This window comes from Muntiacus reevesi, chromosome X (assembly GCF_963930625.1).
Source record: "Muntiacus reevesi chromosome X, mMunRee1.1, whole genome shotgun sequence".
Classification (NCBI taxonomy): Eukaryota; Metazoa; Chordata; class Mammalia; order Artiodactyla; family Cervidae; genus Muntiacus; species Muntiacus reevesi.
The window spans coordinates 131,210,965-131,235,526 of NC_089271.1; the positions used below are offsets into that span (position 1 = coordinate 131,210,965).

Genomic DNA, 24,562 nt, shown 5'->3' on the forward strand with positions numbered 1-24,562 from the left:
TTTGTGGCTGCAGTCACCATCCTCAGTGATTTTGGAGCACAAGAAAATAAGCCCTTACTATGTACCAGGTCCTGCATTCTAAGCACTTTATGTGATTAACTCAACTGATTTGTCACAGTGACCCTATGTGGGAGGGACTATCCTGATTTTACAAATGAGGAAACAACAGGTTGAGTAACTTGTTCAAGACTATACAGGTAACTTAGGTACAGACACAGGATTAGAACCCAAGCAGTCTAGCTCCAGAGTAATGCTCTTAACCTCTAAATAGCACACTCTGCTCCCTAGAGTAGATGTTCAATAATTTTCAAGAGAAATATTTGAGTTTTCTCTAAGCACATTTTCAACTTAAACATATAAATGAACAGTCTTTCAAAGATACTGCCCTGGGAAGCTTCTATTGCTCAAAACCTTTTGTAATTCCTTCTTTGGAATTGTTTTCAAAGCCAGTTTATGAATTGCAGAAGAAACGTAATCAATACATTGTGATCACAGGTCATTTTAACTAAAGACAGTGTCATTCAGTATGATGAATACCTTATTTCCCCAACAAATAACAAAGATACACTGATTCAAGCAGGGCTTGCTCTATTCTTGAGGCTTACCTGCCCTTCAAAACCAAACAACCCCAGGATCACACAAAACTGTCCTCAGAGAGAGAAAAGGGGGCTTGGGAGGTGGGTAAGTATGGCTCACCATGGATGGGCTCAGTGCTTAAAGAAGGTGAGAGACGGAGGAAAGTGCTATGGATACCCAAGTCACGTGCCAAGGCAAGAGTTTGAAGGTTCTCTTCTCTGTAATGCTCATTGACCAGGTGGCCTAACCCTAACTTTGTGAAACCTTTAAAGAATGCAAGATAAAGGACACATAATGAGGAAGCTCAGGTGAGGTCTGGGATGCTGCCTAGGAAGAACAGGCCTTTCTGGGATTTGAGAGTGAAACCATCGTGAGTCAGAGGACACAATAGACACTCAGGAGACAGGACCACCTGCTCAGTAAAGGGCATCAAAGGCAAACTTGATCTGTTTCACAGGTCTGTCTAGAGCTGGGCCCAGTGAGCTTAAAAAGTACTAAATAAATAAATAAAACTGAAAAAAAATGAAAATTAAAAAAAAATAAAGTTAAAAAAAAGTAAGGGGCAGGAGATGGTAGGATGGAAAAGATATTTGCTCATGTACCATTTATTTATCCATTGAGCACATGAGATGTTTAAAGAACTGTGAGAGACAGCTGGAGGAGCTACAGAAAAGAAAGTCATACAGTTCCTGCCCTCAAGCAGTCTGTGATCCCAAGGGACTCCAAGGCTGTGCAGAACTTCTGTCTTGTTGCTAACATATAGAACAGTGAGAGATGTCCTTCTCTAGACTTGCCACATCTTCTCTCTAGCACTACCACCCCTGGGGGTGGAAGGTGAGAGCAATCTTCTCTGGAAAGTTCCCTTTCAGTCTTACAACTCTACTTAAGAGGCTGAGAATCAGTGGGGTTTTTTGTTGGCTTTTGTTTATTTGTTTTGGCCGTACCACACTTCTTGCAAGATCTTAGTTCCCCAACCCAGGATTGAACCCGTGCCTTAGGCAGTGAAAGTACATAGTCCTAACCACTGGATCACTAGAGAATTCCCAGAACCTGCGTCTTCAAGCATGGCCTCAGAATCCTTTAGATTTTACAAAGGATGCAGGAATAGTCTTTCAAAAGATTTCCCCATGTGTTCCTAGTTCATTGGAAAATTTTAAAAATCTATATTCAATTTTCCAATAACTTACTGTGATGATTTAATTTATGTGTCAACTTGACTGACCTAAGGGGTGCTCAGATTAAACATCATTTCTGGGTGTGTCTATGAGGGTGTTTCTGGATGAGATTAACATTTGAATTGGTGGACTCAGGAAAGTAGACTGCTCTCCCCAGTGTGGGCATCATCAAATCCATCAAGGGCCTGAATAGAACACCAGGTAGAAGGAGGCATTCATCCCTTTTGCTTCTTGTCTGCTTGACTGAGCTGGGACATTGATCTTCTGCCCTTGTACTGAGATTTACAGCACTGGCTTCCCTGGTTCTCAGGCCTTCAGACTCAGACTGGAATTCATCTATTCTCTAAGAATTACCACTGGCTTTCCTGGGCCTCCAGTTTGCAGACAGCAGATCTTGTGACTTCTTACTTCCATAATATTGTGAACCAATTCCTCATTATATTATATTATACACACATATCTATCTATCGATCTATCTTATTGGTTCTATTTTTCTGGACTAATAGAATTTACCAAATACATTAGCATATTGTATAAGGTAGTGTTATTCAAACTTTTTTTTCTTATTAGGAGTTGAATTCATTTTGTAAACACATTTCACAGAGAATATCCACACTAAGATGGTAACGATAACCCTACATGCAAAACAGAAAAAGAGACACAGATGTACAGAACAGACTTTTGAACTTTGTGGGAGAAGGTGAGGGTGGGATGTTTCGAAAGAACAGCATGTATATTATCTATGGTGAAACAGATCACTAGCCCAGGTGAGATGCATGAGACAAGTGCTCGGGCCTGGTGCACTGGGAGGACCCAAAGGAGTCAGGTGGAGAGGGAGGTGGGAGGGGGGATCGGGATGGGGAATACGTGTAACTTTATGGCTGATTCATGTCAATGTATGACAAAACCCACTGAAATGTTGTGAAATAATTAGCCTCCAACTAATAAAATAAAATTAGAAAAAAAAAAAACATAGAACAACTCTGACTAAGGTAGGGTGAGGTCTAAAGCTTCTACTTCTCAGCTCTTTCATCCATTACTGATAATAACTCTCAGCAAGCTAGGAATACAAAGGAACTTCATCAACCTGATAAACAGCATCTATGAAGACCCTATACCTAACATCATACTTAATGTTGAAAGACTGAGTTCTTCCCCTATAAGAAGATCAGTAATAAATCAAGATGTCCATTCTCACTGTTTATATTAGCACTGACTAGAGGTTCTGGTCAAAGCATTTGGGCAAGAAAAGATGTGCAAAACTTGTATGCTGAAAACAATAAAGCTTTGCTGGGAGAAACTAAAGAAAATCTAAAAAGTGATTTATACCTTATTCATGGGTCAGAAGACTCAATATTGTTGAGACAACAATTCTTCCCATATTGATTTACAGATTTAATACAATCCCTTTCAAATTTCCAATAGGAACTTTATAGAAAACAACAAGTTGATTTGAAAATTCATATGTAAATGGAAATGACTGAGAACTGTCAAAGCAACTTTGAGGAAAGAACACATTCAGACAGTTTACACTACCTGATTTTAAGGTGTATTACAGGGACTTCCCAGAGTTTACTCAAACTCGTGTCCATTGAGTCGATGATGCCATCCAACCATCTCATCTTCTGTCACCCCCTTTTCCTCCTGCTTCAATCTTTCTTTCATGGACATCCGTAGGCAAAGGTGTTAAACATAATAATAAACCTAGACCTCATACCTTACATACAAATTCATACCTTACATACAAAAAACCTCATACCTTACATACAAATTCACTCAAACTGGATCACAGATTTAAATATAAAATTATAAAATTTTAGAAGAAAACATAGCAGAAAATATTCATGACCTAGGGTTAGGCGAAGAGTTCTTACACATGACACTAAAAGCACAATACATAAAAGAAAAAAATCAATAAATTGAACTTCCTCCAAATGAAAATCTTTTGCTCTGTGAAATACCCTGTTAGGAAGATAAAAAGACAAGCTATGAACTGGGAAAATATATATGTAAATCACATCTCTAACAAAGGATTTTTATACAGAACATGTCAAGAACTCTTAAAACTCAACTGTGCCTTCATAAGAAATTGCAAAAAAAAAAAAAAAAGAAAATACTACAGAGAGGTTGCATGTAATGACCATCTAGCATCCCTCATCAGTGATATTTTCCATAATTAGAGTCATTGTCAAAACAAGACAATTAATTGGCACAATATAATTAAGTAGAGGCACAGTTATTTCCAAATAAAAATTACAAATTGATACTCAATTAAATTATTAGAAAACTTTGACATATGTTTGGAACAACTTGATTTGGTGAAACTATATTTTCAATTGTAAATTTTATAAAATGTAAGTATAGATCAAATATTCCTGGTGAAATTTATCCTCCACATTGAAATGTGCTGTAAGTATAAAAGACACACCAGATTATTAATAAAAATATCTCATTAATAATTTTACAGTGATCATATACTGAAATGAAAACAGATTAGATTGATATACACGATGCATCATCAAAGTTAATTTCACCATTTTTAAAAACTTTTTTAACGTGGCTACTAGAAAATTAAAAACTAGTATTCACATTATATTTCTATTAGATAGTGTTCCTCTAAGATGTCACAAAGGTAAAAACTGCAGGGAGCAGCCATCACCCTGGAGCTTTGGGGGTTCAGGAAGAGAAGAGTTTGTAATTACTAAAACTTGGGAGAGGGGCTCCCTGGAGCTAAACCTCAGGCTTCTGAAAAGGGGGTACTTGCCTACTGGTGCCAAGATGTCTGAGTTTGGAGGAAGGTGCCCGTGTTGCTGGAACCCAGACTTCTGAAGAATGGGGACAGATTGTTGGTAGTGTCTCTGAGCAGACACGATGAGGCAGATTCTTCCAAGTGTTGGAAAAACTACAACCAGATTCAGCTGGTGCTATAGGAAGGCACTGCTGTTTGCAGGGTGAACACACAAGGCTGCAGTGATACAGGAACCACAAACAGACAGGAAAACCCACGGTAAGCAAACAGGCAGGAAGTCTCTACCTTCTCCTGCTTTGCGGTCTTCTTCTACTGCCCCCTATTGGCAGAACCTAACAAAGCTATAGTTTTTCCAGTAGTCAAGAAGGGATGTGAGAGTTGGACCATAAAGAATACTGAGCGCTGAAGAATTGATGCTTTTGCCTTGAACTGTGGTGTTGGAGAAGACTCTTGAGAGTCCCTTGGACTGCAAGGAGATCCAAGCCAGTCCATCCTAAAGGGAATCAGTCCTGAATAGTCATTGGAAGGACTGATGCTCAAGCTGAAGCTCCAATATTTTGGCCACCTGATATGAAGAGCTGACTCATTGGAAAAGACCCTGATGCTGGGAAAGATTGAGGGCAGGAGGAGAAGGGGGCAACTGAGGATGAGATGGTTGGATGGCATCACTGACTCAATGGGCATGAATTTAAACAAACTCCGGGAGATAGTGATAGACAAGGAAGCCTGGCGTGCTGCAGTCCATGAGGTCTCAGAGTCAGACACAACTGAGCAACTGAACAACAACAAGATAGAGTTGGCCAACAAAGCAGAAATGTGGTTTGTAGTGCCTTACCACTGGCATCACAAAGCAGACTGTGGAGTTGAGATAAGAACTTAGTTACTACCACAGTACAACTTCGACAAAGTCACTTAGCTAGCCTCCAAATATCTGTATTGTCCTTCCATCATTCCTGAGATGTGACTGGCAAGTGGCTCCACAGACAAGAACTACCATTTCTCAGTTCCCTTTGCATCTAGGTGGGGCCTTCCTGACAAGTCCTTGCCAGTGGAATGCTGATGGAAGGGGTGTGGGTGACATTCAGGCCAATCTGAAAAGCTCACCTGCCTTCTCTACTCTTTCTGTTTTTCCCATCTATTGGCTGGTTGTCAGCATCCAGGGTGACCTTGGACACTGTATGTTGAAACGGCAAAGTTAATGTTACCTTAATGGATACATAATTCTGCAGACACTCTACCTTGGCCCCTAGGTAGAAATGGGCATAGTATCCCTAGTTGCCATGAGGTCACCAAGGAGGCATTTTTTTATTTTTAATTAGGGGATAATTGCTTTACAATGTTGTGTTAGTTTCTGCTATACAACACCGTGAATCAGCTATAAGTATACATATATCCCCTCCCTCTTTAGCCTCCCTCCTACCCACCCCCCATCCCACCCCTCTAGGTCATCACAAAGCACTGAGCTGAGCTTGCCAAGGAGGTTTTTAAATCTACCAGCAGGGAATTCACAAATGCTTACCAAAACTCTACTCCCATATATATCCATTTTCCATATAAGAAGAAATATTTTTTTACCTTTTGAACTTAAAGATTATTTAGCTGGGAAAATGGATACTCTTCTCAAGAGTTTTAGAAAATTTATTCATGTATTCTAAATTGGAGAGTACTTAGCATTGATAATGCTTCTGGTATAATATTGCAATTATGTTATAACAGCATACTATTAATCTTGTTAGAAAATCTGAGTAATCTTATGTAAAATACACATTCAGGAGGAGGGGATGAGGGTGAATTCTAGCACCTCTCTTCACCACAAGAAAACTGTTTTGTGTTTTAAATGATTCATATGCCAAACTATTAACAAGGGGTCATCTTCAGTCTCTGATTAAAGTCATATGTTAACATGGATATGAACTTCCACCAACCCCTTCATTTAACACAGGTGTAAAAGGTGGGATTTTGCTATGGGAATGGCCCTTGTGCACCAGTGTTATGGTGCACCAATGTTGCTGTGGCTCAGTCCCTAATTTGTGTCCTACTCTTTGAGACCCCATGGACGGCAGCACGCCCGGCCTCCCTGTCCATCACCAACTCCTGGAGCTTACTCAGACTCATGTCCATTGAGTTGGTGATGCCATCCAACCATCTCATTCTCTGTCGTCCCCTTCTCCTCCCACCCTCAATCCTTCCCAGCATCAGGATCTTTTCCAATGAGTCAGCTCTTCACATCAGGTGGCCAATGTATTGGAGCTTCAGCTTCAGCATCAGTTCTTCCAATGAATATTCAGGGTTGATTTCCTTTAGGATTAACTGGTTTGATCTTGCTGTCCAAAGGACTCTCAAGTCTTCTCCAGCACCACAATTTGAAAGCATCAATTCTTTGGTGCTCAACCTTCTTTATGGCCCAACTCTCACAACCGTACATGACTACTGGAAAAACCATAGCTTTGACTGCACGAACCTTTGTCAGCAAAGTGATGTCTCTGCTTTTTAATACCTTGTCTAGTTATCTCATAGCTTTCCTTCCAAGGGAGCAAGCATCCTTTAATTTCATGGCTGCAATCACCATCTGCAGTGACTGGAGCCCAACAAAACAAAATCTGTCACTGCTTCCACCTTTTCTCCTTCCATTTGCCATGAAGTGATAGAAGCAGATGCCAATGTCATATAAACTATAATCAGAATTCTCTCAGATATGCAGACTAGATTCAAGGAGATGGAGAGGGACTTCCCTGGTGGTGCAGCAGGTTCAATCCCTAGATGGGGAGCGAAGATCCCACATTCCTTCCATCCAAAAAACCCAAATAACATAAAACAGAAGCAATATTGTGTGCTGTGCTCAGTCGTGTCCAGCTCTTTGTAAACCTATGGACTGTAGCCTGCTAGGCTCCTCTGTCCATGGCGATTCTCCAGGCAAGAATACTGGAGTGGGTTGCCATGCCTTCCTCCAGGGGATCTTCCCAACCCAGGTATTCCACATTGCAGGCAGATTCTTTACTGACTGAGCCACCAGACCACTGGCCTAAACTGGGCTCATTTTGGCAAGATGCTGATCTAGAAACCTTGGGCTAATGCTACCAGTTTCTCGATGTGGTGGAGTCCTCACTGAGGCCATATCTGGAAAACATCCATCAATGAAGCCTACCTTAGGGCCTTTATACTTGCTATTGCCATTGTTATGATATACCCATGACTGGCTTATATTTTCATTGCCAGTTCCTCTGGACTTTTCCAATATTTTTTTTAAAAGATAATTTATTTATTTTTATTTTTGGTTGCACTGGGTTTTCGTTGCTGTGCTCAGGCTTTCTCTAGTTGTGGTGAGCAGGGGCTGCTTTTCATTGTGGTGTTCAGGAAGACTATAAAAATGGTTCACATAAAAAAAAATCTTAAAAAACAGGAGATGGAGGAAGGAGGATTTTTTGAGCTAGTCAAAGGGAACAGTTGCTTTAAAACCTTCCATGCATTCCAAGAGGAAACCTGGAACCTCCACAACAATGTCATAAGATTGCCCTAAATTCCTTTCTCTACTTTCAGATTTTGAAATAGCATGAAAAAACTGGTTAAATATGTTTCTAGAAAGACAATCAGCAACCTCTCATGATATTCATGTTGAGGGTTGACTAAAGAGGCCAGAGAGAATGGAAAGAGGATCTATACCAGTGTCTTCATGGAGTGGCCGGAAGGTCTTCGAGAACTGTACAACTCTGTTTTGGAAGATAATGAAGATGTCTCTGTCTTTCTCCCTCTCACCACTAGGGCCATGGACAGGCTCTCTTGTATCTGAATTCCCACTCTGCTCATTGATCCACTGGAGTGCAGATCTTCACGCCAGCTCGCTTTCCTTTCACTTGCTTTCTCTCTGCCAAGACCTCACTTCAGAAATACTTATTGATTTAAAGGGATATTGCCACTCTTTTCAGTGTTATCAACTCCCAGTTCCCAGGCTCAAAAGGAGCGATACATAGTTCATACGTACTAGAGGTCTATGAACCTCTAGTTCTAGAGGTCATAGTGGATTAAGGCACACAAAAAGATTAAGCTACCTGTATCTGAGATCAGCTGCCAACCTCCAAAATACTGCCCTCATTAGTTGTCCACTATTCCTGAAATTCTCACCAATTCTCCCTCTTAAAGGGCCTGCCAAAGGAATGCAACTAAGTTTTCAGGCTCTGAAAACAAAGCAGTGAAGTAGTTCACATTTGGCTTTAGCACAGTTCCTGCTCAATAACTGAGGAGTGATTTAACCTCTCTGAACTTTGGTTTCTTCATTTGTTTAAAAGAATCCTTTCTCTTCAGTGCACCTGACACCTATTTCTTGGAGTCTCTGAGCAGCTGGCATTTATTATTCAATAACATGCGAGATGGCAAGGCTGAAAGTGGTCTCTCTTCGTGTGGTATCTACATTTTCATAATAGTATCTCAGTAACTTATATCTGATGGATATTGTAAGTTTCCACTGAATCCTCCCACCAGCTCTGTGTGATAGTCTGATTACATATCTATCTCTAATTAACGGTCAAGAAAATGGTCTAAAATGGGTTTATATGACCTGCCCGCCATTATGGGACAAACTGGTGGTAGAACCAGAATGAGAGACCGTATCTCCTCATGTCTGGCCCAGTGCACTTTTCTAGAGATAAACATTTCTGATCTCTGTGTTTCTGAACCCTCCAGGATTTATTTCTGATCATCTGGACAGAGAAAGAGAGGGGAATCCCAGGTTTTGCTCTAAGCATGAAACCGCTAACCTCACCTCTCGTTCATTACATGCTTTGTGGTCTCTGACTAATGCCCAGTGCCTTTTCCTCAACTTGGGAAGCCCCTGCCATCAGAAATCTACCAACCCTTCCCCATCTGCCTGGAGATCTTTGGGCAGCCTGCCCTGACCAGACCCACACTCCAGGCATTATTCCCTTAGCATCTAAGAATCCAGAATCCTCAGTTAGTTGCACGTTTTTTGTGTTAATGGGTGAGGTTCTTCTAAAAAAGAGAAAAATGGTAGTGTAACAATCAGAGATTTAATCAAACTGTAAGATTTTAGGTTATGACCAGGATTAATACTGATGAAATAAAAATTCACATTTTAAGGCAAGTCAAGAAAAGCATAAACATAAAATTTTTCTCTGCCCTCTGACCTCCTCCCTCACATCTAGTGTGCATTATGCACCAACCAGATCTCCCCAGTGGCAGAAATACCTGCTCAACCGTAAAGAACAATGTTCTCCTGGTGTGGGCAAGATCACTTCTTAGGAGACCAACATTCCTTCTTAATCTTGTAAGGGGTCATGATGACATATTACTCGATAACTCCTTTAGGAGATAATATTCCTTCTTAATTCTGGCAAGATCACTTTTTAGGAGACCAATATTCCTTCTTAATCTTGTAAGGGGTCATGATGACACATTACTCAATAACCCCTTTAGGGGATAATATTCCTTCTTAACATTGTAAGGGGTCACAGTGACCCAGTACTTTGTAGGTATACATCTGAATTATGTAAACCATAAATACATCTGATGTATAAAACCCTTTGTCTCAAAAATGGATACAATTGTTCTTTGACCTCTAATGGGCAGAACAGTTCTCACAGTTCTCTGTGAGAGACTGTCTCCCAGATTATAATCCTCAGATTGGCTTAAAATTTCCCATTCTGTTTATAGATTGACCACTGAATTTTTTCATCAGCAATTCAAATCTCTGGGATACTGGGAAGGAAATTTACATAGGAATTTCAGAAGCCAAAAAGGTCAGAGATTTGATAAGAATGGATAGCTCTGGGGAGTTCTGAATCTCTTGGTCTTTTTCATTTTAATTTTTTAGCTGTACTGGGTTTTCATCGCTGCACGCAGGCTTTCTCTAGTTGCCATAAGAGCTACTCTCTAGTTGTGGTGTGCAGGCTTCTCATTGCAGTGGCTTCTCTTGTTACAGAACATGGGCTCTAGAGCATGCAGGCTTCACTAGTTGCAGCACTTGGGCTTAGTTGCCCTGCAGCATGTGGGATCTTCCAGGACCAGAGCTCAAACCTGTGTCCCCTGCATTGGCAGGCAGATTCTTATCTACTGGACCATCAGGGAAGTCCTGAAGCCTTTGTTCTAAGAAAAGGAAATGCAATGGAGTTCTCTTTTCAGTTTGAAAGATGATGAGATTACTTAGGATAACAAGATTCACTTCAAGGTGATGAGCTATCTTATTTGAGCTTCAGCTACAATAAAACTAATGGTTGCAAGGACCAGAATGATATGCTTGTTCATCATATGACTGGAGAGTTCCAGGGCTATCTATCCTTTGGAGGTAAAACTCATAAGTTCCCCAGCAAAGTGAGATGGCACATCCTGCTTAACTACAGGGGAGCAATTCTGAAGTCGTACACACAAGATATACTTCAGATATCTATGTCAGTCTACTGATTTCCATAATAGTTCAGTTCAACAAGTATTTCTCAAATGTTTATTTTTCAGGCACTGTGCCAGTTGCTAGAGATGCAGAGATAAAAACTATTTGTAATAGTCAAGCATTACCAAGAGGTTTTTTTTTTTTTTTTTTTTTTTTTAGCTATGTCAGACCCTGTGCTAGGTGCTTTAGAGATATCATCTCATTTCAATTTTTCCATTGCCCTGTGAGGTATTCTTATTCTCAATTTACATATAAGGAAAAGGAAGCATAGAAAGGTTGAGTAATTTGCCTAAGGTTGGAGGGACTGATTTTGAAGCTGAAACTCCAATACTTTGGCCACCTGATGCAGAGAGCTGACTCATTTGAAAAGACCCTGATGCTGGGAAAGATTGAGGGCGGGAGGAGAAGGGGACAACAGAGGATGAGATGGTTGGATGGCATCACCGACACAATGGACATGGGTTTGGGTGGACTCTGGGAGTTGGTGATGGACAGGGAGGCCTGGCGTGCTGAGGTTCATGGGGTCGCAAGGAGTCGGACACGACTGAGCGACTGAACTGAACTGAACTGAGACAGCTTAGTACAGAGCAGAGGTGGGACTCAACCCCAGGTATGGCTAATTCCAAACTTCATGATCTAACCCTACACCATACTTCAGAGACTATTAAGCTTTAAGGTCCTGATGGCAAAGCTGCAGGCACATACTCAAAGAAAGAACTTCAAACTACTATGCTAAATGCTGAGATAGAGGTATGCATATGGTGCTATGAAAATACAGAGCATCGCTTATGGATTTCTATACACACAGACTCTGGAGCCAGACAACCTGGGTTTGAAGTGTGACTTGCCACTCATCAATTATGTGAACTTGGACAAGTTAAACCTTCATCTGCCTCATTTTCCTTATTTAAAAAGAGGGATAATAATAGAACCTAACTCACAGAGTTGTTTTGAGGATGAAAAGTGCTTAGAATCGTTCCTGGCATATATAAGTGCTATTCAAAATTAAATGCATGCGTGCATGCTAAGTCACTTCAGTTGTGTCCGACTCTGTGCTTAACTCCATTAGGTTCCAGGGAAGCCTTCTTGAAAGGGCTAACTGCCTGAATTGAGTCAAAGAGGATGAGTGAGAATTAGCCAGGTGAAGGAAAGTGCGAAGGTGGGTTAGGCAGGTGGGGAGAGCATCATGGGTGGTGGGTGCTTCACTACAAGTGGCTTGGTAATTCTAGACTAGAGGGTAAAGTACAGAAAAGAAAGTGGTGGGGGTTGTTTGGCAAGGCCTTGCATGTCACTTGAAAGAGTTTGGACTTGATTTTACAGGCAACCGGGAACCATGAAAGGGAAGGGTTTTATGCAGGGGAACAATATGGACAGATGTCCATGGGAGGATAGATTTGTTATATAGCCTGAAATTTACCTTGAAAAAACTCAGCACAGGGACTTCCCTGGTGATCCAGAGGTTAAGACTGCGCTTCTACTGCAGGGGCTGTAGGTTTGATCCCTGGTTGGCGAAATAAGATCCCACATGCCATGCAGCCAAAAAACAAAACAAACAAGACAACAACAACAAAAACCTCAGCACAGACAACGCAAAATACACACACACCTATACGTATACATGAACATATAGATAAACTCTAGGGACAGTTACTGTCTGAAGCACCTCAAAGAGGAATACATTCTAGCAGTGCTTAGTTTGCATCTGAAGGGCTCTAATTATGAGTTCATGCTCCAGAAGCAGCTACTGGAAAACTTCAACCAATCTACCTAAATCTACACTAGAGGGTTTGCTCATTACATACGGGATGGTAGAAATAAACTTTCACTTGTTAAATAAATAGTGTTCCAGATTTATGGACTGTTGCTTTTGTCTGCCCTTGCATCAAAGGGGCCTAAAACACTGCTACTTCCAGAGTGGCATTCTAGGTCTAGAAATCCATTGGGTCCTGGCTCCTGACACTTGATGGATGAGTCTGCTGCCTGATTTGACCAGAAGTTTAGCTAAAATGCTACTGCTGGAGAATTGCTAAATGTGCTTCAAGTGAACCTTTCCTGCGTGGGGCTTCCTGGAGGACAGGTTGCAGGACTATGCCCAACTGCTAATAATGTATGCTTGGCAGAATTGGGTCGAAGTCCTGTTTTCAGTGGAACATACCACCTGGTATGGAGGCTCTGGGGGATGAAAACTACAACCCACAGATAATTCCAGACATTGGAAATTACTGATGTTCACTGAAAAGTACCTGATGGTGCCAGAGGCTAAACTGGCCTAGATCAATTTGCAATAGAATTAAATGAGGGCAAGAATGGAGGCAGGGAGACAAGTTAGGAGGAGGCTGCTGCAAGTGGTTCAATCAATAGATGATGAAGATCTCAACTGGGGCAGTGACAGTGAGTAAGAAGAAAAGGGAATGGAGTTTAGAAATATTTCAGAGGGAAAATCTGGAAGTCTTAGTTAACCATTGGATGGTAAGGTCCAGGAACAATTTGTGATAACCTCCAAGTTTCTTTGTTATTATTATTATTGAAGGATAATTGCTTTACAATGTTGTGTTAGTTTATGCCTTACAACAAAGTAAATCAGCTATTAGTATACATATATCCCCTCCTTCTTGAGTCTCCCTCCCACCCACACCTTCCCACTCCTCTACAGGTTTCTTGTTTGACTTATTGGGTAGACACAAGTGACATTCACTGATGAAGGGGCAGTATAATAACCAGAGGAAGAGAAAGTCTGGGTAGAGGCAGGGGCAAGCATTTTAATTATGCTTTGCATATCCTGAGCTTAACATCCACATGGAGATGTCCAGCAAGCATTTGGATAATATAAGCCTGAAGCTCAAGGGAAAGTGAGGGCTGGAAATATAGATGGGAAGTCATTAGCACACAAGGCCTAGAGAATACTTCAAGAGAGGATGGATCTTCAGCTACCATAACACAAAATCAGTACATGATGTTTAAATAGTGTTTTATAAAATAGTAGAATGTGGAAAACAACACAGTGCTCCTCAGAAAAGCAAACACTGAATTACCATATGATTCAATAATTCCATTTCTGGATATATATATCCCAAAGAAATGACAGCAGAGGCTCAAACAGATATTATACACTTGAGTTCACAGCAGCACATTCATAATAGCCAAAGATGGAAATAGATCAAATGTCCATCAATGAATGAAAAGATAAATAAAATATGATGTTGTATGTGTATAAAATAGAATGTTTCAACCTTTAAAAAGGAACGAAATTCTGATATATATTACAACATAGACAACCCTGGAAGACATTTGCTAAGTGAAATAAGTGTGACAACAGAGGACAAATATTGTATGATTCCATTTATATGATGTACCTAGAATAAAATGTATAGTGACACGACCTAGAAGAGTCATTACCAGGGGCTGGGCAGGAAGGGAATGAGAAGTTATTGTTTACTGGATACAGAATTTCAGTTTGAGAGAATGAAAAACTTCTGTAGATGGCTCGTGGTGATGACTGTACCACAATGCAATTATACTTAATGCCACTGTACACATAAATTAGTCGAAATGGTAAATCTGTGCAATGTATATTTTACTGGAATAAAAATAAAGGAATAGTGGGATAATTATATTCTTTTCAATGACTGAGGTAAACACCATAAGGAATACTTCAAAGAGAGACTGCTTTTGGGAAGCATGAAAGGGGTGGGCATAGGGTCTTCTGCTTATCACTGTGTATAATCCATTTGTATAAGCCTTTGGCATGCTTTTTTTTAAAAAAAAAAAAAAAACTATATGCATTGAATAAAAACATCTTAAACTGAAAAAAGAGTGGATGAGATCACTCAGGGTGAGGTTGAGGAAGTGGAGGAAGAAAAGATTGTTGTTGTTCAATCGCTAAGTCATGTCTGATTCTTTGAGACCTCATGGATCCCAGCATGCCAGGCTCCTCTATCCTCCACTGTCTCCCGGAGTTTGTCCAAGTTCATGCCCATTGAGTTGGTGATGCCATCCAACCACCTCATCCTCTGTCGTCCCCTTATCCTCCTGCCTTCAATTTTTCCCAGCATCAGGGTCTTTTCCAGTGAGTCGGCTCTTCACATCAGGCGGCCAAAGTATTGGAGTTTCAGCTTCAGCATCAGTCCTTCCAATGTATATTCAGGGTTGATTTCCTTTAGGATTGACTGATTTGATCTCCTTGCAGTCCAAGGGACTCTCAAGAGTCTTCTCCAGCACCACAAAAGAAGAGGTACCTTAGGATAAAAGTGGCAAGAGACAAAACCCCACTAAAATAAGGTAGTGAACAGAGAGAGTCATTACAAGGACCCAGGGAGTCATGTGGAAATGTAGTGCAGCCAGCACCACAGCCCCTCACGGGCAGTCAGAACTCCCCTGGGTGCCCTCTCCCATGCTTCCTCTCCCCACTCCCGTCTCCCTCCTATTCCCTTCTCTGCTCCTCTGCTCCTCTGCACCCCTCCCTGTTTCAGGATCTCTTCCCTGTTTCTCAGGCAGAGTTGCCTTTATTTCTCATGCTGCCTCCTCTGCCCGGAAGTATCTTCTAGTCACTCATCCACTCACACAATCACAACTGTAGGGTCAGCCTCTGAGTCAGTGTGACCCCTCAGCCAAGTTCCCTGCCATCTGCTTCCTCGATCTCACTGTATTCTTGTGGTGGGGGGTAGAGAACAGAATCCCACAGGTTCAGTATCCACCTCCCATTAGAGAGCCATCACTAGACCTACTGACTGTGTCCCGGGCTTTACCATCCTTTCCTGAGAGATGATGGGTTGGGAAGTACTGCAGTAAAGGAGATGTAAGCTGGGTGTGAACCCAAGATATAACTACTATTGATTAAGATCCTTGAGGGACAGAGGAGTAGAAGAATCTAGAGAAGAAAAGTCAGGAAAAAGAGTTTCAGGCAGACAAATACAGTGTGAAATGCTGCAGAGCAAGATCCTGTAAAGTAAAGACTTAAAAGGTACCCGTTGAGTTTGGCACTGGGGTGAATGAAAGGAAGGACTTAGAACATCAAATACAAACCATTCTTTCAAGAGGCTTGGCTGACAAGGGAATAGCTAAGGGCAGGGAGACATAGGTTGAAAAGATTTTTGCTTGTTTTTATTCAAACAAAACAGAGGTTTTGTTGCGGTTACAAGTACAGCAGGGTATAAGGGAAGAGCAGAGATTTGTAAAGAGATGGACAGGTAACAAGCTGGGTGTTGAACTGGAGAAGGGATGAGTTATCCACTGAGACAGGTAGAACAGCCTAAGAATTGCAGTAACATTTTACAGAAAACCCAAATGAAACTTTTGGTCAACCCAACAGAAGACAAGCAGGCCAAGGACAGTACCTAGTACCTAGGGGAATGCCAACACAACACAAATGAGGGTTAACTCCAGATCTGATGGTCCAGGGTGAATGTTTAGTTTGGGTCTAGGTTTCCCTACCATCATATGGCTCTGTACCACTCCTTAACCTAATTGGCTTGGTGCCCCAGAAGTGCCTAATAATAACTTTTACAAATTATCATTAGAAAGGAAAGTATGGAGCAGTAAAATCATATATCGCATTCCGGAAAGAGGACAAAAATGGGAATCATGACCCACCTTCCCTTTTTGGGTCTCTGTTTCCCCACGGTGAAAGTGAAGGGCTGGGACTTCCCTGGTGGTCCAGTGCTTAAGACTCTGAGCTACCACTGCAGGGGGTCAATCCCTGGTAGGGGAACTGAGATCCCACATACTGAACAGTGAAAGTGAAAGTAAGTCACTCAGTCGATTATTTTTGACCCCGTGGACTATACAATCCATGGAATTCTCCAGGCCAGAATAATGGAGTAGGTAGCCTTTCCCTTCTCCAAGGGATCTTCCCAACCCAGGGATTGAACCCAGGTCTCATGCATTGCAGGTGGATTCTTTACAGCTGAGCCACAAGGGAAGCCCAAGAATACTGGAGTGGGTAGCCTATCCCTTCTCCAGAGGATCTTCCCGACCCAGGAATCGAACTGGGGTCTCCTGCATTGCAGGCAGTTTCTTTACCAACTGAGCTACCAGGGAAGAGCAGCAAACAAAAACAAAAACAAAAACAAACACACACACACACACACACACAAAACAAGTGAAGGGCTGGTCCCAGTTTTTTCTATGGCTCATCTGGCTGGAACACTCTGATTCTTTGACTTCTGGCTTATCTCTGCTTTTCTTGTAGCTATATTAATATTCTTCTACATTCATACAAATGGGGGAAGCTGACCACATTCTTTTACAAGCTAATGATAACAGGGAAAAAAATCCAAGGAACCTGAACAGTTACAGATAACGATCAGTAAAAGAAAAGGAGAGTGAAAAGGGAAAAAAAATGTGATTGGCTTCTTGCTACTAATGTCAGTGCCCAGCTGTGCAACAGTTAGGCTGTGTTCCCTGGAGATGAAATCAATGGCTCAAAAGTGGAAAACAAACCACCTTTTTTCTCTGGTCAAATCAAGATTTTCTACTCCAACATAAAACAAAATTAAAAATAAGTAAAAATAAAGAATAACTAAAAAAAATCAAGACTTATTCCCTATCTCTGCTACTTAGACAGTGAATATGTTCCTCTCTCTGTAACATCCCTCACAGCTGTCATAAGCATTAAGAATATTTTAACATATATAAAAGAATAGATGCTTAACTATCATTCTAACTCACCAACTATTCTCACCAAACTTTCAGAACTTCATGGGCAGGGGGAGATTAGACTAGGGACCGTATGCCCTGTCCACCTTCCCCCATACTGCCTGTTTGCAACAATTTACCAGTGTCAATCCCTGGGTTCCTCACTCCTATTCTGAAGTTTAAAAATACTTTGAGTGGGATTACAAAGAAAGGTCATGCTGCCATTTCTACAAAAAGATGGTACAACTGATTTATGTGTACATCAGATCCTTTCAATTCTTTTTTCAGGGTCAAGGATGGGATGATTCAGTCTTGTCTACACCCTCTCAACCCTCTTGTGACCAAATGGCTTTTAATTGTGTCTAGGTACCAGGGAGAGAAATAAAAGTGGTGGTCAAGAAATTCACTTGTTCATTTAGATCAGACCCAGGCCCATGAGTCAATCACAGGTGTGTGGACCCACATAGGAAGGTAGTTTAGCCAAATACTTCACCGCAAGGCCTGTCTCACCTGCTCCACCACCCAGGCCACATGTAGACACAGGCTGAGTCCCCCAACTCCAGTACTAAACACCATAGGCAAAGGCTCCAATCTGGAGAATGGGTCAAGTTCTCAGTTTCTGCTTCAATCTGTGAAGCTGAGTCAGTCCCCTGAGTAGGGCACAGGGGACAGTACACTGCCTTCTGTTTCGTGTACCAGGGCAGGTAGAGGTAGGAAGATGGTAGTGGCTCAGCTGCCAGCCTTTTCAGCAGATGGTATCACCACCATGAGATAATTAGTGCGCAGTCCCACAGTGGGGCTGGGTATAGAGAATGAACAACTGAAATTGAAAATCAGATGAACAGAAATGTAGGGGAGGTTGCTGCCCCAGCTGTAAATGTTCATGCCTCAATATGAAAGGCTCCAATTGCATCAGCTCTAAAGACACAGAGCTTTTTCCATTGGCATTTGGGTCTCAAACACTTAACTAGCTTCCTGTTGTTGAGTCACTAAGTCATGTCTGACTCTGAGACCCCGTGGACTGTAGCCCTCCAGGCTCCTCTGTCCATGGGATTTCCCAGGCAAGAATACTAGGGTGGGTTACAATTCTAGTCTCCAGGAGATCTTCCTGACCCAGGAGTCGAACCTGCATCTCCTGCATTGGCAGGCGGATTCTTTACCACTGAGTCACCAGGGAAGCCCAACTAGCTTCCTAGGTCTACTTTATTTCTGCTCTTTCTCAGAAAGCACTGTCTCTGTGATTCTTTCTTTGCAAAGGTTTGAACAATCTCGCAACTCAGTTCTCCTGCTCCCTGGGCAGCCCCTCAGCACACCTGCCTAGAGCCCCAGGTGCCATGGCCAGAAGTCCTTAGGAAGGAGCCTGCGCTTGCCCCAGCACTTCCACCCTCTGTCTGTGTGCTGCTTTGCTTATTTAACCAAGGGCTGCCATTGAATGTTACCAACCAAGATGATAAACTGTGCTTTTGAGTATTCCTTTGTTGTTTTAAACATCTTTTTGATGCACTAAGAGCCACTTATATATACATAAAATGAGTGGCCCTCTGTTTTATGAACCATTAGTTTGAAAATGTGTCAGCTCAAGTGCAATCTACCAAATTACTGATTGTTGGTCTATGACTAATCAACAGAAATGAGCTGTGTTGCTGGCAGATGCGCCAACAGTTACTTCATTAGTTGTACGTGTCTGCGTGGAGCAAGAGGTTGTAAAATAACACTGGTGAAGAAGACCAAGGCCACAGCTAACCCCAGGCTAAGGTGGCCCTGGCTTCCTAAGTGGGTGTGCAAGGGTCGTCCTACTGCCCTCAGTTTGGGGTAAGTCTGACCACTCGAGGCTGACTCCCTTCCCTCACAGGAAATGACTCGGTTTCCCCTCCACCTAGAGTCTCTGATACTTGGCCATCGAGTTGCTTTTATTAATACAAGCAGGACTTTCAGAGTGACGTGCCTTTGGGGAGAAGGGGGAAAGACTATAAACACAAAAGAAAGGGAAACTGAATAAAAAAGGAAAGCCCTCCTGCAGTTGGAAGGTGGCTTCCTCCTTAGTGTTGGCTAAGTACACTGGATTCATAAACACTCTTATTGAATTGGGTTTCAGAGCTTCGACTTCGTGTTGACTTAGTAGGTAGATAAGACAGAAGCAAACACAGCATCTAGCGATCTGACTCCAGAGTGGGGCCACCAGGGCATGACCCGGCTGTACTGAGGACACAGGTAATGTTTGTTCTTAGCATGTCCCACTGCCTCATTTGACACATACCCCCCCACCCCTTTTCAGCCCACTTCCCTGGGTCCCAGTGTCTCCTGCTGTTAATGCACCTGACGGTGAGGTTAAACAAACTGAAAAGGTAGAGTTTGGAGTAGGGAAGGGTTTACTGCAGGGCCATGCCAGGAGGCGGGTGGCTCCTGCCCTAAAAAGCCTTGAGCTCTCTGAAGGGTTTCTGCAAAGCGTTTATAAAAGTCAGGTGGGGCAGGGGGTCGAAAGGTATGTGATCAACTCACACAGGATTCTCTGATGGCGAGGGAAGAGGGTAGTGTCACACGGGTTAACATTATCAGTCCTTAAGCTCTGGGAGGCCTGGGGCTATGTGCTCCTGGTCATCAAGTAGTTAACATTTTCTATTGGGGGGGCGGTTTCACATCTGCAAACCAACTCAGGAAATTTGCATCAAATACTATCCTCTAGGTACTTCAGAGAGGAGCTTTAGCAGAGGACACCGGGAAAGAGCTCCCCTGGGAAGGCCTCATAAAGTCCTGCTTATTACACTGCTGCTACTTGGCCTTGCAGAGTCATCTGACCTCACCTTTAATTTAAGCCGGGGTCCCAGCCCTTAGCACTGAGCTCCATTCCAAATCTGGCTTCTGCCTCAGGTCAGAAGATTTTGTTTCAGCCCCTCAGGGCCCAATTTCATAACGGGATATCCTCCTATGTGACATGTTTGCATTTTTTAAAGAGAGGTCTTCTGGAACTCCTTAGCCTAAATGAGTGATTCTAATAGTAGAAGTTTCTGGTATGACAAATCTTTAGTAAAAGACATTTTGGGTTCCTCAGGAGGGCAGTTCAAGAATTCCTTAAAATGTCACCTTCGGGACTTCCCTGGCAGTCCAGTGGTTGAGACTCCATGATTTCACTGCAGGGGATGTGGGTGTGATCAGGGGGTATGGGTGTGATCTGTGGGGGGCGGGGGGGATGTTACTTTCTAGAGAACTGTACTCATTCTTTTGTGTGAAGCTGGCTCTAGAATCAACAGGAAGGCTCCTGGGCAGGAAGCATATGTCTAGAAGTCCAGTGGCCACTGCTGTCCTGGTAGGTTTCTCAAGTGGTGAGAGAAGTGGTTTGAGAACAATTCAGGCAGTCAGGGGTGCTGCTTGCTGGTTTTAGAACTCTATGATGCTTATTTAGAAATTATTATCTACTTCTTGCCTCTTTGCCTTATTTTTTTATCAGCCGAAACAGATGAATAACTGGATAAGAAAAACCTTAGTAACTGTCAGTCATTTTACCAAAGGTGATTTCATTGCACATAGATTATACTGTTGCTACACTATTACAAAGCCTGCTTAGAAAACTAATTAATGAAATTGGGGAGTAATTCAGAAGTAAAAAAGGATCTTAAATGAACTATTGATAGATACACCAATGTGATGAATCCTGAAGACATGATGCTGAGAGAAGCCAGTTTTAAAGTTCTCTACTGTATGGTTCCATTTCTATGACTTTCTCAAAGAGAGAAAAATACAGTGATGGAAAACACATCCGTGGTTGCCAGGGTTTGGAGGGGGTGTATCTACAAATGGGCAGCATGAGGGAGTTTGGGGGGAATCCTGATAAAGGGTTTCCCTGGTGGCTCAGATAGTAAAGAATCTGCCTGCAATGCAGGAGACCCAGGTGCAATCCTTGGGCCAGGAAGATCCCATGGAGAAGTGAATGGTTACCCACTCCAGTATTCTTGCCTCAGAACCTAAAAACTTAAGGAAGGTCAAGGTTTTTAACTTGGCCAATTTAGTAATTTAGATATTAAATCATAAAACCAAAGCAAACTTCCAAATGATCTCTTTTGCAGACAAACAATTTGTGAGGACATTTTTTTTAAAGCCAATGTTAACAAGATTAAATTTGAGTCACTAAAGAAAAAAAAACTAATTTTAAGGGGAAATGTGCTTTCCCCATTGTTTGTTTAGTCCTCTGTGAAATCAAGTTTCTCTTTGATCAAAGCAAGTGATAAATTCAAGATGCTCCAGGTCTGAAGAACAAGCAGGAAAAAAGCTTTTAGGAAAAGATCATGAAAAGCCTCTAAGCTTCTCTTAAGGAAAATGTTGAATCTAAAGGTGGTGCATCCCTTTGGAGGCCTTGGCCGAGCAATGGAATGGGGTTTGCCAATCATCCACAGCCTCTCATTCCCCCTCAGAGTTTCTCTATGGTCTGAGCCTTCTGGTTGCCCAGGGTTAGGGGTGACAGCTGTTCACCATACAGACTTAACAGGCCAATTCAGATCTCAGACATTGACGGTATGAAGAACGATCAGGCTGGTGATTGCTGTTTGGGAAGGGCTAACGTGTGGAGAGGTTAGAGATCTCCTATTTTGATTTTCTAGTGTGGTTCTCTGAGATGAAGATTTATATAGCAAATGTTTGTTATTTCATGAAAGTGATTTTCAATTACATTTGGTTATTGAGAATTTCCAGAAGGTGAACAATACCTCTTTGGATTATTACAGGCTCCCAAAGGGGCTGCACCCTCAAGTTGGGGGAGTCACTGTTCTTTATAATTATCTACTCTGTAGTCAAAAGGCCAACTAGTTTCATGCCCGCAAATGAGTCAGATTCCATAGTTCAGCTTCTGGCAAAATATTCAAGGCCCGGATTGTTTTTTCTTTTTTTTTAAATTGAACTTTGTATTTTGAGATCATTGTAGAGTCACATGCAATTGTAAGAAATAATGCAGTAATATACCATGTATACTTTACCCAGTTTCCCAAAGTGGGAACATTTCATAAAACTGTAGTACAATACCACAACCACGGCACCAATACTGCCCATGATTATTGATCTTGCCTAGATATGCCCAGCTTTACCTGTAATCATTTGTTTGTATATGTCTGTGGATTGAGTTGTTTGCAATTCTATCACATGTGTAGGTTCATGAATCCACCAATAAGATCAGAACTGTACTATCACAAGGATCCTTCCAGTTGCTCCCTACACATTCATACTTACCTTCTATCTGCCCCATTTTCTAACCCCTGTGGCACCCACTAACTGTCCCCCATCACTGTACATTTTGTCATTTCAATAGTATTATATAAACAACCATACAGTATGTAACTTTTTAAAACTGGTATTTTTCTCACTCAGGAGGATTCCTGGGAGATTCACCCAAGTTATTACCATGAATGGATAACCTACTTCTTTTTATTACTGAGTAGTATTCCATGGCACATATGTCCTACAGTTTATTTAAACATTAATATGTTGAAGAATACACGTATGAGTGACCCAGTTTCTCTGCATCCTCTCCAGCATTTGGTGTCAATATTTTTTATTTTAGCTGTTCTCATAGATGTGTCCATCTAGTCAAAGCTATGGTTTTTCCAGTAGTCATGTATGGATGTGGGAGTTGGACTAAAAAGAAAGCTGAGCATTGAAGAATTGATGCTTTTGAATTGCAGTGTTGGAGAAGACTCTTGAGAGTCCCTTGGACGGCAAGGAGATCAAACCAGTCAATCCTAAAGGAAATCAGTCCTGAATATTCATTGGAAGGACTAATGCTGAAACTGAAACTCCAATACTTTAGCCAACTGATGCGAAGAACTGACTCATTGGAAAAGACCCTGATGCTGAGAAAGATTGAAGGTGGGAGGAGAGGGGATGCCAGAGGATGAGACAGTTGGATGGCATCACCGACCCAATGGACATGAGTTTGAGCAAGCTTTGGGAATTGGTGATGGACAGGGAAGCCTTGCGTGCTGCAGTCCATGGGATCACAAAGAGTCGGACATGACTGAGTAACTGAACTGAACTGATAGGTGTGCAGTAATATCTCACTATGGTTTTGATGTGCACTTTCCTGATGACTGATGATGTTGAACATCTTTTCATGTGTTATGTGTCATCTGTATATTCTCTTTAGTGAAAAGTTTGTTTATATCTTCTGCATATTTTCTAACAGGATTGTTTGAATTTTGAGAGTTCTTTATATATTCTGGATAAAAATCCTTTTCAGATACATACTTTGCAAGTAATTTCTCTAGTTTGTAGCTCATATTAATAGGATCTTTCATAGAACAAAACTTCATTATTTTGATGAAATACAATTAATAGTTTTTCCTTTTATGGATCATGCTTGTGGTATCGAGTCTAAGAACACTTTGTTGAGCCCTAGACCATGAAGATTTCGTCCTGTGACTTTTGTTCTACAAGTTTTATAGTTTTGCACTTTAAGTCTGTGATCCATGTTGAATTAATCTTTATATATAGTGTGATGTTTAGGTAAAAATTCACTTATTTTGCCCATGGATATCAACTGCTTCTGCACTATTTATTTAAAAGGCTATCCTTCCTCCACTGAACTGATTTTACAACTTTCAAAAATCAATTGAACAAATTTGTGTGGGTATGTTTCTGGGTTCTCTATTCTGTTCCATTTATCTGTGTGTTTACCTCCCACTTTTACCATACTGGCTTAATTACTGTAGCTATATAGTAAGCTTTTACATTGGTTTATCCTTTATAAAAGTTTGCTCTTTATAAAAATCATTTTTAGCTACTCTAGGTCCTTTGCTATTTCATGTAATTTTGGGGGAGGGGGGCATTGCACAGAGTGACTTGTGGGATCTCAGTACCCTGGTCAGGTACTGAACCTGGGTCACAGCAGTAAAAGCACGATCCTAACCACTAGGCAATCAGGTAATTTCTTCCATATAAATTTTATAATAAGCCTATCTCTATCTATACAAATCCTTGCTGGGATTTTGATAGAGATTTCATTAACTTATAAATCAATCTGGGGAGAACTGACATCTTTAGTATGCTGAA

At 41.6% G+C, this 24,562-nt stretch overlaps 1 long non-coding RNA gene across 2 annotated transcripts in view; it reads right to left on the reverse strand.

Annotated features, from left to right (window-relative positions):
- Positions 1-13,890: 13,890 nt before the first annotated feature.
- The window catches only part of LOC136153427 (uncharacterized), a 57,152-nt gene continuing 46,480 nt past the window's right edge, over positions 13,891-24,562 (reverse strand). For both annotated transcript variants that reach the window (XR_010660397.1, XR_010660396.1), the window contains exon 8: positions 13,891-15,132. This is a non-coding gene — a long non-coding RNA (uncharacterized lncRNA). The remainder of the gene's footprint in view (positions 15,133-24,562) is intronic.